Here is a 13,185-nt window from a genome sequence, read left to right on the forward strand (position 1 = left end):
CTGAGATAGATAGGACATTTCATAGATTAGTTAGGCATCATTTTATACCTTTTGATCATCCTGAGCATTCCATTACTGGTGAATCTGTGCATTCTGTTATTGGTGATTTTGAACATCCTGATTTGGAGCATTATGATTCTGATCATTCTGATTCTGCACATTCTGAGAACATGGCACAACCTCCACCCCGTGAGAGGACTCTAAGGGAAATGGCTGCACCTGATTTCACCTACAAAAGCTTGTGCATCCAATACCCTGATGAGGATGTCCCATATGTTCTTAAAATTGGACTGATTCATTTGCTTCCAAAGTTTCATGGCCTTGCAGGTGAAGACCCGCACAAACATTTGAAGGAATTTCATATTTTCTGCTCCACCATGAAACCCCCAGATGTCCAGGAGGATCACATATTTTTGAAGGCTTTTCCTCATTCTCTGGAGGGAGTGGCAAAGGACTGGCTGTATTACCTTGCTCCAAGGTCCATCACGAGCTGGGATGACCTTAAGAGAGTATTCTTAGAAAAAAATTTCCCTTCTTCCAAGACCACATCCATCAGGAAAGATATCTCAAGTATTAGACAACTCAGTGGAGAGAGCCTGTATGAGTACTGGGAGCGATTTAAAAAACTATGTGCTAGTTGCCCTCACCATCAGATTTCGGAGCAGCTTCTTCTCCAATATTTTTATGAAGGACTCAGTAATATGGAGAGAAGTATGATATATGCTGCCAGTGGTGGAGCCCTTGGAGACATGACTCCTGCTGAAGCCAGAAATTTAATTGAGAAAATGGCTTCCAACTCTCAGCAGTTTAGCGCCAGAAATGATGCCATAGTCATTAGAGGAGTGCATGAGGTAGCTACAAACTCAGCTGCATCATCTGAGACTAAGAAGCTTGAAGGCAAACTGGATGCATTGGTTAACTTGGTAACCCAGCTGGCCTTGAATCAGAAATTTGTACCTGTTGCAAGGGTTTGTGGTTTGTGCTCCTCTGCTGACCACCATACAGACCTTTGCCCTTCCATGCAGCAACCTGGAGCAATCGAGCAGCCTGAAGCTTATGCTGCAAATATTTACAATAGACCTCCTCAACCTCAGTAGCAAAATCAACCACAGCAGAACTGAAATTCTGATACCAATGACAGATGTCGTACCGGATGTCACGACATCATGCTTCAGAACATGCAGATTATATTTGACTGTATGAACAGATTAAACAAGTAAATAACACAAGAGAATTGTTAACCCAGTTCGGTGCAACGTCACCTACATCTGGGGGCTACCAAGCCAGGGAGGAAATCCACTAAAATAGTGTTAGTTCGAAGATCTAACAGCCACTGTTTACAACCTTCTCACCTAACCACTACCCGTGCAACCTCTACCTAAGAGCCACTCTTAGATATGAGAACCCCTCTCACTCCCTCTCAATCACTCTCCCGTGTTTACAATTAAATCAAAGACACACCAGAGATTGCTCTCTGAACATTAGAGATCAACTCTACACACTCAGGTCCAACACTTGATGTTAGGGTAACATCAAGGTGGCTCACAAAACACTCAAGTCCCAAAACTCACAAAATAACTCTTCAATCTCGGACTTGGTAGAAAACTCGTGCAGCCTTTATGTTTATATAGCAGTGTGCGTATCTGGGCTGCAACAACTTGCGCTGGATAAGATCTATCATTCTCCTGAAAAATCTGCACTTAAAGATCTAAAAGATAAAGTTTGATCTTTTAGTTTTTATCTTTAATCTCTAATCCCTGAACGAACTATTCAAGTTTGTAATTCGAACTTTAATTATCTTTTAATTCGTTCCTAAAGATAGATCGCCAAATCTGTTGCTAACTGCACATTAATCTGTTAAAGATATAACAGATTTATGTGTCCAGTATTTTCGGGCAGGATGTCCTGAACATCGTATCCGACATCGTGGATCCTGCAGCTTCAATTCTTCATTTGACATTTTATCTTGCCTTGTGCATTGTGCAGCCCAATCTGATTCCTTGACATAACGTTGGACATCATGTGCAGCAACTCCAGCTTTCCTTCATTGTCTAAGTGCTTATGTTTTAACAAAATTTTAGCCAATCTTTTAAAACTCAGTAAAGCTAAGCACTAACAATCTCCCCCTTTGGCAAATTTTGTCTAAAACATACTTAGACACTTCCTGAGCAGGTACGAGCAGTTATGCAAGTGGGATCAGCAGCTTTCATTATCAGAGTAATCAAGCACAGCGGTATCTGTAGTGGCGACAGCAAAATTCTGCAAGTTGCAAGTCGTTTCCAGGATGTCAAGACATCTCACGTGACATCAGCTTTCTGCTCCCCCTGTCTCCATGCTCCTACTGCTGTGAAGCAGTTCACTGCAGCATCTTCTATCAGCTACTAGTCTTTTCCAGGATGTCAAGACATCTCATGTGACATCAGCTTTTTGCTCCCCCTGTCTCCATGCTCTTACTGCATCTTCTGTCAGCTACTAGTTTCAGTAGCTTACATCAATCATCATCAGCAGCAGCAGTCTCCCCCTCAAAATCATATAAATACTACTCCCCCTCAAAATCATAACTCATGCATACATAATATCCTACTACTCACAATCATAAATCATGCATAATACTATTACTCCCCCTTTTTAGACAGAATTTGGCAAAAGTAGAATGCATGCAAATATTACAGACCAATAGCAATCAATTGTTCAAAGGGACATGCCCCTATAGCTAGTAAGAGTAAAAAGCAAAAATAAAGGTCTGATGGTCATGGGGTGGCATCAGAATCATCATCATCGGATTCTGTATCCTCTGCTGCATCTTCTTCTTCCTCAGCTGCTTCTTCTTCTTCCTCAGCTGCTTCACCATCATCAATGCCACTGTCTGAGAGTCTTTTGATCAGGCGTTCCAGCTCCATTTTCTTCTCTGTGGTGGCTTTGATGGTTGCTTCCAGCACCTTGCATGTGTCCTTGAGTTCAGCAATCAAAGCATCCTTGGACACAGCACCTGAAGCAGCAGCTTTCCCTGATGTCGAGACAATGTCTGGGACATGTGTCCCCTCAAACAGTTTGTAATGCAGGGACAGAGCAGATTCTCTCTTCTTCACAGAGTCAATGTTGTTTAAAATATTGGGATGTTGACTCAACATAATGCCACACAATACAGTTGGGAAGGCAATGGGTAATTTGACAGCAAAAGATTCTGAATGCTTAACAGTTTGATCAAAAATATAGTTTCCAAAATTAAATTTGGACTTGGTTCCAACAGCATACAGAAATTTACCCAAACCTGTGGCAATAGTGGAAGTATGATTGGTGGGTACCCAGTTTGCAGTGCCAATCCTATGCAGGATTGCATACTTCACACTTAGCTTCCCTGCAGAAAGCTTCCCTTTCTTTGGCCAATGCTGGACTTGTTTGGCAGTGATTTCCTTGGCAATTTGATGCTCAGAAACAGCAATATCCACCACTCCTTCAGTTGGTCTGCCCAGGTATTTGTTGATTACAGCAGGGGAGAATCTAACACATTTTCCTCTGACAAACACTTTCTGATACTCATCACTCTTTCTGTTTGTTATGTCAGAGGGAATGTTGACAATGAATTCCCTGACTAGACTTTCATAGCAATCTCCCAACTTGGTGACAGTTTTCAGCAGTCCAGCAGCCTTGATGAGGTCCATGATCTCCTTGCAATCCAAGGCATCTCTTCCCAGTTCTCTTTCTAAGGCAAGTCTGCGTTGATATACAAATTTCCACCTTTCAACATTGCCAATGGAGTGGAATGAAATGTTGTCCAATGGTGCATCAGGGACATTTCCAGGCACCTTTTTCCCTGATTTCTTGGCCCTCTTGATGTCGGGAACATCTAGTTCGACATCATCATCAGAATCAGATGAGGAAATTTCTTTCCTCTTCTTGGAAGGGATTGCAACTTTGCTCCATCTGGATGTGGTAGGAGTGATTGGAGTGCTCTTCTTTTGTGCCATAGTTTTGATTCGTCCAGACCTAGTAATGGGGGTTTTTCCCTTTCTGCTTTGTAATCTTTCTGCAATGCCAGGTGCCAACTTGTTGGCAATGGGTTCCTCATCAGATTCTACTTCTTCTAGGTCAATGAGGTCACCTGGAGCAGGTTCTGGTGCCCTTGGTGCAGGGGTCTCCTCTGTGGCTTGATCCTCTTCCTCTGTTGATTCCTCTTTGCTGGATGAAGAGAGGACTTCAGCATTTGGGGTGGAAGATGTTGGAACATCTTTATCAGCATCAGGGACAGAAGCATTTTTCAAAATGTTACTCACAATACTACGGATCTTCTTATCCATCTCCGTGTCTACTTCCCTAGGACTTGTTGCAAGGCTAGGGTTTTCAGAAATCTTCACTCCCTGTTGTCTTTTGGGGACCAGTTTCTCAGGAACAGGGGCTGGACCAGGAATCATTTGTATGGGTTGGATATTGAATTCAGATTGTTCCTGGTTTGATGGTGCTTTGGTGGATGATGGAGATGATGGTACAGAGGGTGAACCAGGAGATGAAGTATCTTTTGGTGAGGTAGCCATGGAGAAGCAGAGCCTTTGGAGTGGTTTCGTGAATCTCTGAGAGGTGTTGGGGAATGCTGATGAAAACGAGATTACCACGAAAATATGAGTTTGAATGAGGAATGTAGAGGGACGTGTGAAGCAACGGTCGAATTTGTTTTGGCCCAGTAGTGAACGCGCTATTAACGTTTGAGCACGTTCAGATAAAAGTAATTGCTATAAATCCTCTAGCAGACAAATGCCCAGCTTGCCCCTCAGTTTTTCAAACTGATTTGCATCCAATGCCTTTGTGAAAATATCTGCTATTTGTTCCTCAGTGTCAACATGCTCCAGTGTGATAACTTTATCATCAACAAGATCTCTAATATAGTGATGTCTAATGTCAATGTGCTTGGTTCTGCTGTGTTGAACAGGATTTTTAGAAATATTGATAGCACTCATGTTGTCACAGTACAATGTCATGACATCTTGTTCGACATTGTACTCCTTAAGCATCTGCTTCATCCAAACTAGTTGTGAACAGCTGCTTCCTGCTGCAATATACTCTGCTTCTGCAGTAGATAGGGACACACAATTCTGCTTCTTGCTGAACCATGAAATAAGATTGTTGCCCAAATAGAAACATCCACCAGAAGTGCTTTTTCTGTCATCTGCACTTCCAGCCCAATCAGCATCACAATACCCAACCAGCATTGAATCTGAACAATGACAGTACATAATCCCATAGTTACTGGTGCCATTTACATATTTCAGAATTCTCTTTACTTGATTCAAGTGACTTATCTTAGGATTGGCTTGATATCTTGCACAAACACCTACTGCAAAGGTGATGTCAGGTCTGCTGGCTGTTAAATATAGTAAGCTCCCAATCATGCTTCTGTACATACTTTGATCAACACTGGTGCCAGCTTCATCTTTTGACAGCTTCAAGTGAGTAGGTGCAGGTGTTCTTTTATGGCTGGCATTTTCCATCCCAAACTTCTTGACAATGTTCTTTGCATACTTGCTTTGTGAGAGGAATATGGAGTCTTCCATCTGCTTCACTTGGAGTCCCAGAAAATAAGTCAGCTCTCCAACAAGACTCATCTCAAATTCAGATTGCATCTGTTGGACAAAATGTCGAAGCATCTCATTCGACATCCCTCCAAACACAATGTCATCAACATATATCTGTGCTATCATCAAGTTTTCAGCATCTTGTTTGACAAAGAGAGTTTTGTCAATTCCTCCCTTCCTATACCCTTGCTGAGTAAGGAACTCTGTTAGCCTTTCATACCAAGCTCTTGGAGCTTGCTTCAATCCATAGAGAGCCTTCTTGAGCCTGTATACATGATCTGGATGAGTTGGATCTACAAATCCCTTTGGCTGCTCCACATAGGCTTCTTCATTCAGGTATCCATTCAGAAACGCGCTCTTCACATCCATCTGGTACAGCTTGAATTTGAGGATGCAAGCTACACCAAGTAACAATCTGATGGACTCAAGTCTAGCAACAGGGGCGAAAGTTTCATCAAAGTCTACACCTTCAATCTGAGTGTAGCCTTGAGCAACCAGTCTGGCCTTGTTTCTGGTTATAACACCTTCTTCATTGGTTTTGTTCTTGAAGATCCACTTGGTACCAATCACATTAGTTCCCTCGGGTCTAGGAACTAGCTCCCAAACTTCATTCCTTTTGAATTGCTCCAATTCTTCTTGCATAGCATTGATCCAGAACTCATCAGTCAGTGCCTCTTTCACATTCTTGGGCTCAATTTTGGAGACAAAACATGAATTGGAGACAATCTCAATCTCCCTTGATCTTGTAGTGACTCCTCTGTTTGGATCTCCTATAATCAGCTCCTTGGGGTGCATCTTCTGGATTCTAATGGAGGGACTCTTGTCAGGTTGATTGATGTTTGGTTCATCTGTAGCAGAATCAGAGTTTTCTGCATTTTCTGCACTTTTAGCTGTATCTGCTACATTGTCTCCCGATGTTCTGACATCTTCTTCGACATCCTTCTTTCTTGCTGGAGTTAGATCATCAACAACCACATTGATGGATTCCATCACAGTTCTGGTTCTGGAATTGAATACTCTATATGCTCTGCTGTTTGTAGAGTATCCCAAGAATATTCCTGCATCACTCTTAGGATCCATCTTTCTCCTTTGCTCTCTATCTGCCAAAATGTAACATGGACTTCCAAAGATGTGGAAGTGCTTGACAGTTGGCTTCCTCCCTTTCCAGATTTCATACAGTGTGGTTGGAGTCCCTCTTCTAAGTGTGACTCTGTTGTGGATGTAGCACGCTGTGTTCATGGCTTCAGCCCAGAGATTATAGGGAAGTTCTTTGGCATGAAGCATGACCCTAGCAGCTTCTTGCAAAGTCCTATTTTTCCTTTCAACTATGCCATTTTGTTGTGGTGTAATGGCTGCAGAGAACTCATGAGTGATGCCTTCAGATGTGCAGAATTCAGTAAACTTGCTGTTTTCAAACTCTCTGCCATGGTCACTCCTGATTCTCTTGATGACACAGTCTTTTTCTCTTTGAAGTCTTAGACTCAACTCCTTGAATACTTCAAAGGTGTCTGATTTCTCTCTGATAAAGTTGACCCAGGTAAATCTGGAGAAATCATCCACAACAACATAGGCATACCTCTTTCCTCCAAGGCTTTCAACTTGCATAGGCCCCATCAAGTCCATGTGAAGTAGTTCCAGCACCCTGGAAGTGGTCTGATGTTGAAGCTTCTGGTGGGACATCTTGACTTGCTTTCCAATCTGACATTCACCACAGATTCTGCCTTCTTCTATTTTCAGATTGGGAATGCCTCTAACAGCACCTTTGTCAATGATTTTCTTCATGCCTCTTAAGTGCAGATGTCCAAATCTTTGATGCCATATTTTGACTTCATCTTCTTTGGAGAATAGACATGTGGAGGAGTAACTGGTTTCTTGAGGTGTCCATAGGTAACAGTTGTCCTTTGATCTGCTGCCCTTCATTAGGACTTCACTCTTCTCATTTGTCACCAAGCATTCTGACTTTGTGAAGTTTACATTGAATCCTTCATCACACAACTGACTGATGCTGATCAAGTTCGCAGTCAGTCCCTTCACCAGCAGTACTTTGTTCAGACTAGGAAGTCCATCATGGACTAGCTTTCCCATTCCAGTGATCTTTCCTTTAGAGCCATCTCCAAATGTCACATAGCTAGTGGAGCAAGGTTCAATGTTCACCAGGAATTCTTTAACTCCTGTCATGTGTCTGGAACAGCCGCTATCTAGGTACCAATCTTCCTTAGCTGATGCTCTAAGTGAAGTATGAACAACAAGACTAACAATCTTGTGTTTTGGAACCCACATCATCTTCCTTCCGCTGCTGCTACTTTGAGTTCCATGATGTGGATGGCCATGTAGATGATAGCAAAAGGGCTTTATGTGACCATACTTGCCACAGTAGTGACACCTCCACTTCTTTCTTTTGCTCTTTTTCTGCTGCGTTCCATGATGTCGAGACCGATGTTGTGACATCGTGGCTCCAGTGCTGTTTTTGGCAGGAACAAATTCTGTCATGGTCGTTCTGCCAGCAGATTTATGATTAAATCCAAGTCCTCTCTGGTTTCCAACATTCTTCCCAAGCTGTAGCACCTCATCAAGCAAATCTGAGCCTTTATTCAGCATCTTTATTGATTTTGTCATGTTTTCCAGTTTAGAGTTCAGAAAACCAACTTCTCCTTTAAGCTCAGAGATCTCCTCTTCATGTGCCTCCTTCTCAGCCTCCAGATTTGCAATGACCTTCTTCAGTTGTGCTTCTTGCTGAAGAATCTTCTCACTTTTGATGCATAGTTCTCTATAGGATATAGCAAGCTCATCAAAAGTGATTTCACTATCTGTATCACTTGAATCTTCAGCAGATTCAAATCTCCCAGTGAGTGCATTCACATCTCTGTCAGAATCACTTTCTTGTTCACTCTCTGTATCATCAGACCGACATACAGAAAGTCCTTTCCTCTGCTTCTTGAGATGAGTGGGACATTCAGCTTTGATGTGTCCATAGCCTTCAGACCCATGGCATTGAATTCCTTTGCTGTGACTGGGCTTTTCATCTGACCTTTTCCAGTATTCACTACCTTTCCTGATGTCGAAAGGGATGTTCCGGACATGTGGTTTTTGCCTCCTGTCCATTCTGTTCAGCACTTTGTTGAACTGTTTTCCAAGGAGCACAACTGCATTAGTCAGACCTTCATCAGTATCCAGGTCATACTCATCTTCTTCTCCTTCATCATTGGACACGAACGCCAGGTTCTTGCTCTTCTTTTCAGTCCTATCCGAGAGTCCTAGCTCAAAGGTTTGAAGGGAACCAATGAGTTCATCTACTCTCATGTTGCAGATGTCTTGGGCCTCCTCTATTGCAGTGACTTTCATGTCAAATCTCTTAGGCAAAGATCTGAGGATCTTTCTCACCAGCTTTTCATCTATCATCCTTTCTCCCAAGGCAGTGCAAGCATTGGCAATTTCAAGAATGTTCATGTGGAAGTCATGAACACACTCTTCCTCCTTCATCTTCAGATTTTCGAATTTTGTAGCCAATAGTTGCAATCTGGACATCTTCACTTTGGAGGTTCCTTCATGAGTGGTTTTCAGGATTTCCCATGCATCCTTGGCCACAGTGCATGTGTTGATCAGTCTGAAGATGTTCTTGTCAACTCCATTGAATAGAGCATTCAAGGCTTTGGAGTTTCCAAGTGCCAATTCGTCTTCTTCTTTTGTCCAGTCTTCTTCTGGCTTCAATCCATCAGTGGGCTTTCCTTCTGTGTCCAGCATCTTGGGATGTTCCCAGCCTTTGATGACAGCTTTCCAGGTTCTGCTATCCAGTGATTTGAGGAAGGCCACCATCCTTGCTTTCCAGTATTCATAGTTGGTTCCATCCAGAATTGGTGGTCTGTTCACTGGTCCTCCTTCTTTCTCCATGTTCATCAGAATTTATCTCCCTAGATCTCACTCAGTGATTTCGAGTGCCTGCTCTGATACCAATTGAAATTCTGATACCAATGACAGATGTCGTACCGGATGTCACGACATCATGCTTCAGAACATGCAGATTATATTTGACTGTATGAACAGATTAAACAAGTAAATAACACAAGAGAATTGTTAACCCAGTTCGGTGCAACGTCACCTACATCTGGGGGCTACCAAGCCAGGGAGGAAATCCACTAAAATAGTGTTAGTTCGAAGATCTAACAGCCACTGTTTACAACCTTCTCACCTAACCACTACCCGTGCAACCTCTACCTAAGAGCCACTCTTAGATATGAGAACCCCTCTCACTCCCTCTCAATCACTCTCCCGTGTTTACAATTAAATCAAAGACACACCAGAGATTGCTCTCTGAACATTAGAGATCAACTCTACACACTCAGGTCCAACACTTGATGTTAGGGTAACATCAAGGTGGCTCACAAAACACTCAAGTCCCAAAACTCACAAAATAACTCTTCAATCTCGGACTTGGTATAGAACTCGTGCAGCCTTCATGTTTATATAGCAGTGTGCGTATCTGGGCTGCATCAACTTGTGCTGGATGAGATCTATCATTCTCCTGAAAAATCTGCACTTAAAGATCTAAAAGATAAAGTTTGATCTTTTAGTTTTTATCTTTAATCTCTAATCCCTGAACGAACTATTCAAGTTTGTAATTCGAACTTTAATTATCTTTTAATTCGTTCCTAAAGATAGATCGCCAAATCTGTTGCTAACTGCACATTAATCTGTTAAAGATATAACAGATTTATGTGTCCAGTATTTTCGGGCAGGATGTCCTGGACATCGTATCCGACATCGTGGATCCTGCAGCTTCAATTCTTCATTTGACATTTTATCTTGCCTTGTGCATTGTGCAGCCCAATCTGATTCCTTGACATAACGTTGGACATCATGTGCAGCAACTCCAGCTTTCCTTCATTGTCTAAGTGCTTATGTTTTAACAAAATTTTAGCCAATCTTTTAAAACTCAGTAAAGCTAAGCACTAACAAGAACAATTATGACCTCTCCAGCAACAGATACAACCCTGGATGGAGGAATCACCCTAACCTCAGATGGTCCAGCCCTCAGCAAAAACAACAGCAGCCTGCTCCTTCCTTCCAAAATGTTGCTGGCCCAAGCAGACCATACATTCCTCCACCAATCCAACAACAGCAACAACCCCAGAAACAACCAACAGTTGAGGCCCCTCCACAACCTTCCCTCGAAGAACTTGTGAGGCAAATGACTATGCAGAACATGCAGTTTCAGCAAGAGACCAGAGCCTCCATTCAGAGCTTAACCAATCAGATGGGACAATTGGCTACCCAATTGAATCAACAACAGTCCCAGAATTCTGACAAGTTGCCTTCTCAAGTTGTCCAAAATCCCAAAAATGTCAGTGCCATTTCATTGAGGTCGGGAAAGTAGTGTCAAGGACCTCAACCCGTAGCACCTTCCTCATCTGCAAATGAACCTGCCAAACTTCACTCTACTCCAGAAAAAGGTGATGACAAAAATTTACCTAACAATTTCTGTGCAGGTGAATCTTCTTCCACAGGTAATTCTGATTTGCAGAAGCAGCACATTCCCCCTCTTCCATTCCCTCCAAGAGCAGTTTCCAACAAAAAAATGGAAGAGGCAGAGAAAGAGATCTTGGACACGTTTAGAAAAGTAGATGTAAACATACCTCTGTTGGATGCAATAAAGCAAATTCCAAGATATGCCAAATTCTTGAAGGAGCTGTGCACTAATAAGCGGAAGCTTAAAGGAAGTGAACGGATTAGCATGGGCAGAAATGTCTCCGCATTGATTGGTAAATCTGTTCCTCAAATTCCTGAAAAATGCAAAGATCCAGGTACATTCAGCATACCTTGTATTATAGGGAATAGTAAGTTTGACAATGCCATGCTAGATTTAGGAGCTTCTGTTAGTGTTATGCCTCTGTCTATTTTTAATTCTCTATCTCTAGGTCCCTTGCAGTCAACTGATGTGGTAATTCATTTAGCTAATAGAAGTGTTGCCTACCCTGTTGGTTTCATAGAAGATGTCTTAGTTAGAGTTGGTGAACTGATTTTCCCTGTTGATTTTTATAATTTGAATATGGAAGATGGATTTTCTCAAGGATCAGTTCCCATCATTCTAGGCAGACCTTTTATGAAAACTGCTAGAACTAAGATAGATGTTTATGCAGGCACACTGTCCATGGAGTTTGGTGATATAACTGTTCATTTTAATATTCTGGATGCTATGAAATACCCATCTGAAGATCTTTCTGTATTTCGTGCTGAAATAATTGACCATGTTGTTGATGAATACATGACTGATCTTTATTCTAATCTGCATGCCTCTCACTCTTCATGCATTGAGTCTGAAATTGTACTTGATCATATGTCTAAATTTGATGCTGAGAGTGAATCTGAGAGTGAATTTGAGAGTGATATTGATTGCATGTCTGGTGGTAGTGTTTTACCTCTTGAGATTGATTTTATAGAGTTAGATAGGACTAACCATGTTTCAGGAAGTACACACACCTCTGACTTTCTTTAGGAGGTAAAGGCTGAGAAACCATCTCCTTCTACCACTGTCCAGCCGACCACACCAGAATTGAAGCCTCTGCCATCAAATTTAAAATACGCTTACTTGGATGATAGCACGAGTTTTCCAGTGATTATATCTGCCTCCCTTGCTGATGAGCAAGAAGAGAAGTTGTTGTCAGTTCTCAAGAAGCATAAGAAGGCTATAGGCTGGACCCTGGCGGACATTCCTGGTATTTGCCCATCCACATGTATGCATCGAATAAATTTAGAGGATGGAGCTAAACCAGTAAGACAGCCACAGAGAAGACTCAACCCGGTGATTCTTGATGTAGTGAAGAAGGAGATAACCAAGCTTTTGCAAGCTGGAATCATTTATCCTATCTCCGACAGCCAATGGGTGAGTCCCGTCCAGGTAGTCCCGAAGAAGACCGGCCTCACAGTGATAAAAAATGAGAAGGAGGAGCTAATTCCTACTCGGGTGCAGAACAGTTGGAGAGCCTGCATTGACTATAGGAGGCTGAACCAGGTTACCAAAAAGGACCATTTTCCCCTGCCATTCATTTACCAGATGCTTGAACGCCTGGCAGGTAAATCCCACTACTGTTTCCTTGATGGTTTTTCTGGTTATATGCAAATTACTATTGCTCCTGAGGATCAGGAAAAGACCACATTCACCTGCCCCTTCGGCACTTTTGCCTATAGGAGGATGCCTTTCGACCTGTGCAATGCCCCTGGTACCTTCCAGCGGTGCATGATTAGTATTTTCAGTGATTTTTTAGAAAATTGCATAGAGGTGTTTATGGATGATTTCACTGTATATGGATCCTCTTTTGATGGTTGTTTGAATAGTTTGGAAAAAGTTTTGAATAGATGCATTGAAACTAACCTTGTTCTAAATTTTGAAAAATGTCATTTTATGGTTGAGCAAGGTATAGTTTTAGGCCACATTATTTCCAATAAGGGTATTGAAGTAGATCCTGCAAAAATTTCTGTTATTTCACAATTGCCTTACCCCTCTTGTGTGCGAGAGGTGCGATCTTTTCTTGGTCATGCAGGATTCTACAGGCGCTTTATAAGGGATTTTAGCAAAGTAGCCCTTCCATTGTCCAACTTGTTGCAAAAGGAGGTTGAGTTTGAC

General features: G+C 42.2%; 1 non-coding gene across 1 annotated transcript; it reads right to left on the bottom strand.

Annotated features, from left to right (window-relative positions):
• Positions 1–547: 547 nt before the first annotated feature.
• Positions 548–656, bottom strand: LOC112998455 (small nucleolar RNA R71). The gene has a single exon (XR_003263556.1). It is a non-coding gene; the product is annotated as a small nucleolar RNA R71 (small nucleolar RNA).
• Positions 657–13,185: the final 12,529 nt, after the last annotated feature.

The sequence above is a fragment of the Glycine max genome, chromosome 11, assembly GCF_000004515.6.
Source record: "Glycine max cultivar Williams 82 chromosome 11, Glycine_max_v4.0, whole genome shotgun sequence".
NCBI classification, from domain to species: domain Eukaryota; kingdom Viridiplantae; phylum Streptophyta; class Magnoliopsida; order Fabales; family Fabaceae; genus Glycine; species Glycine max.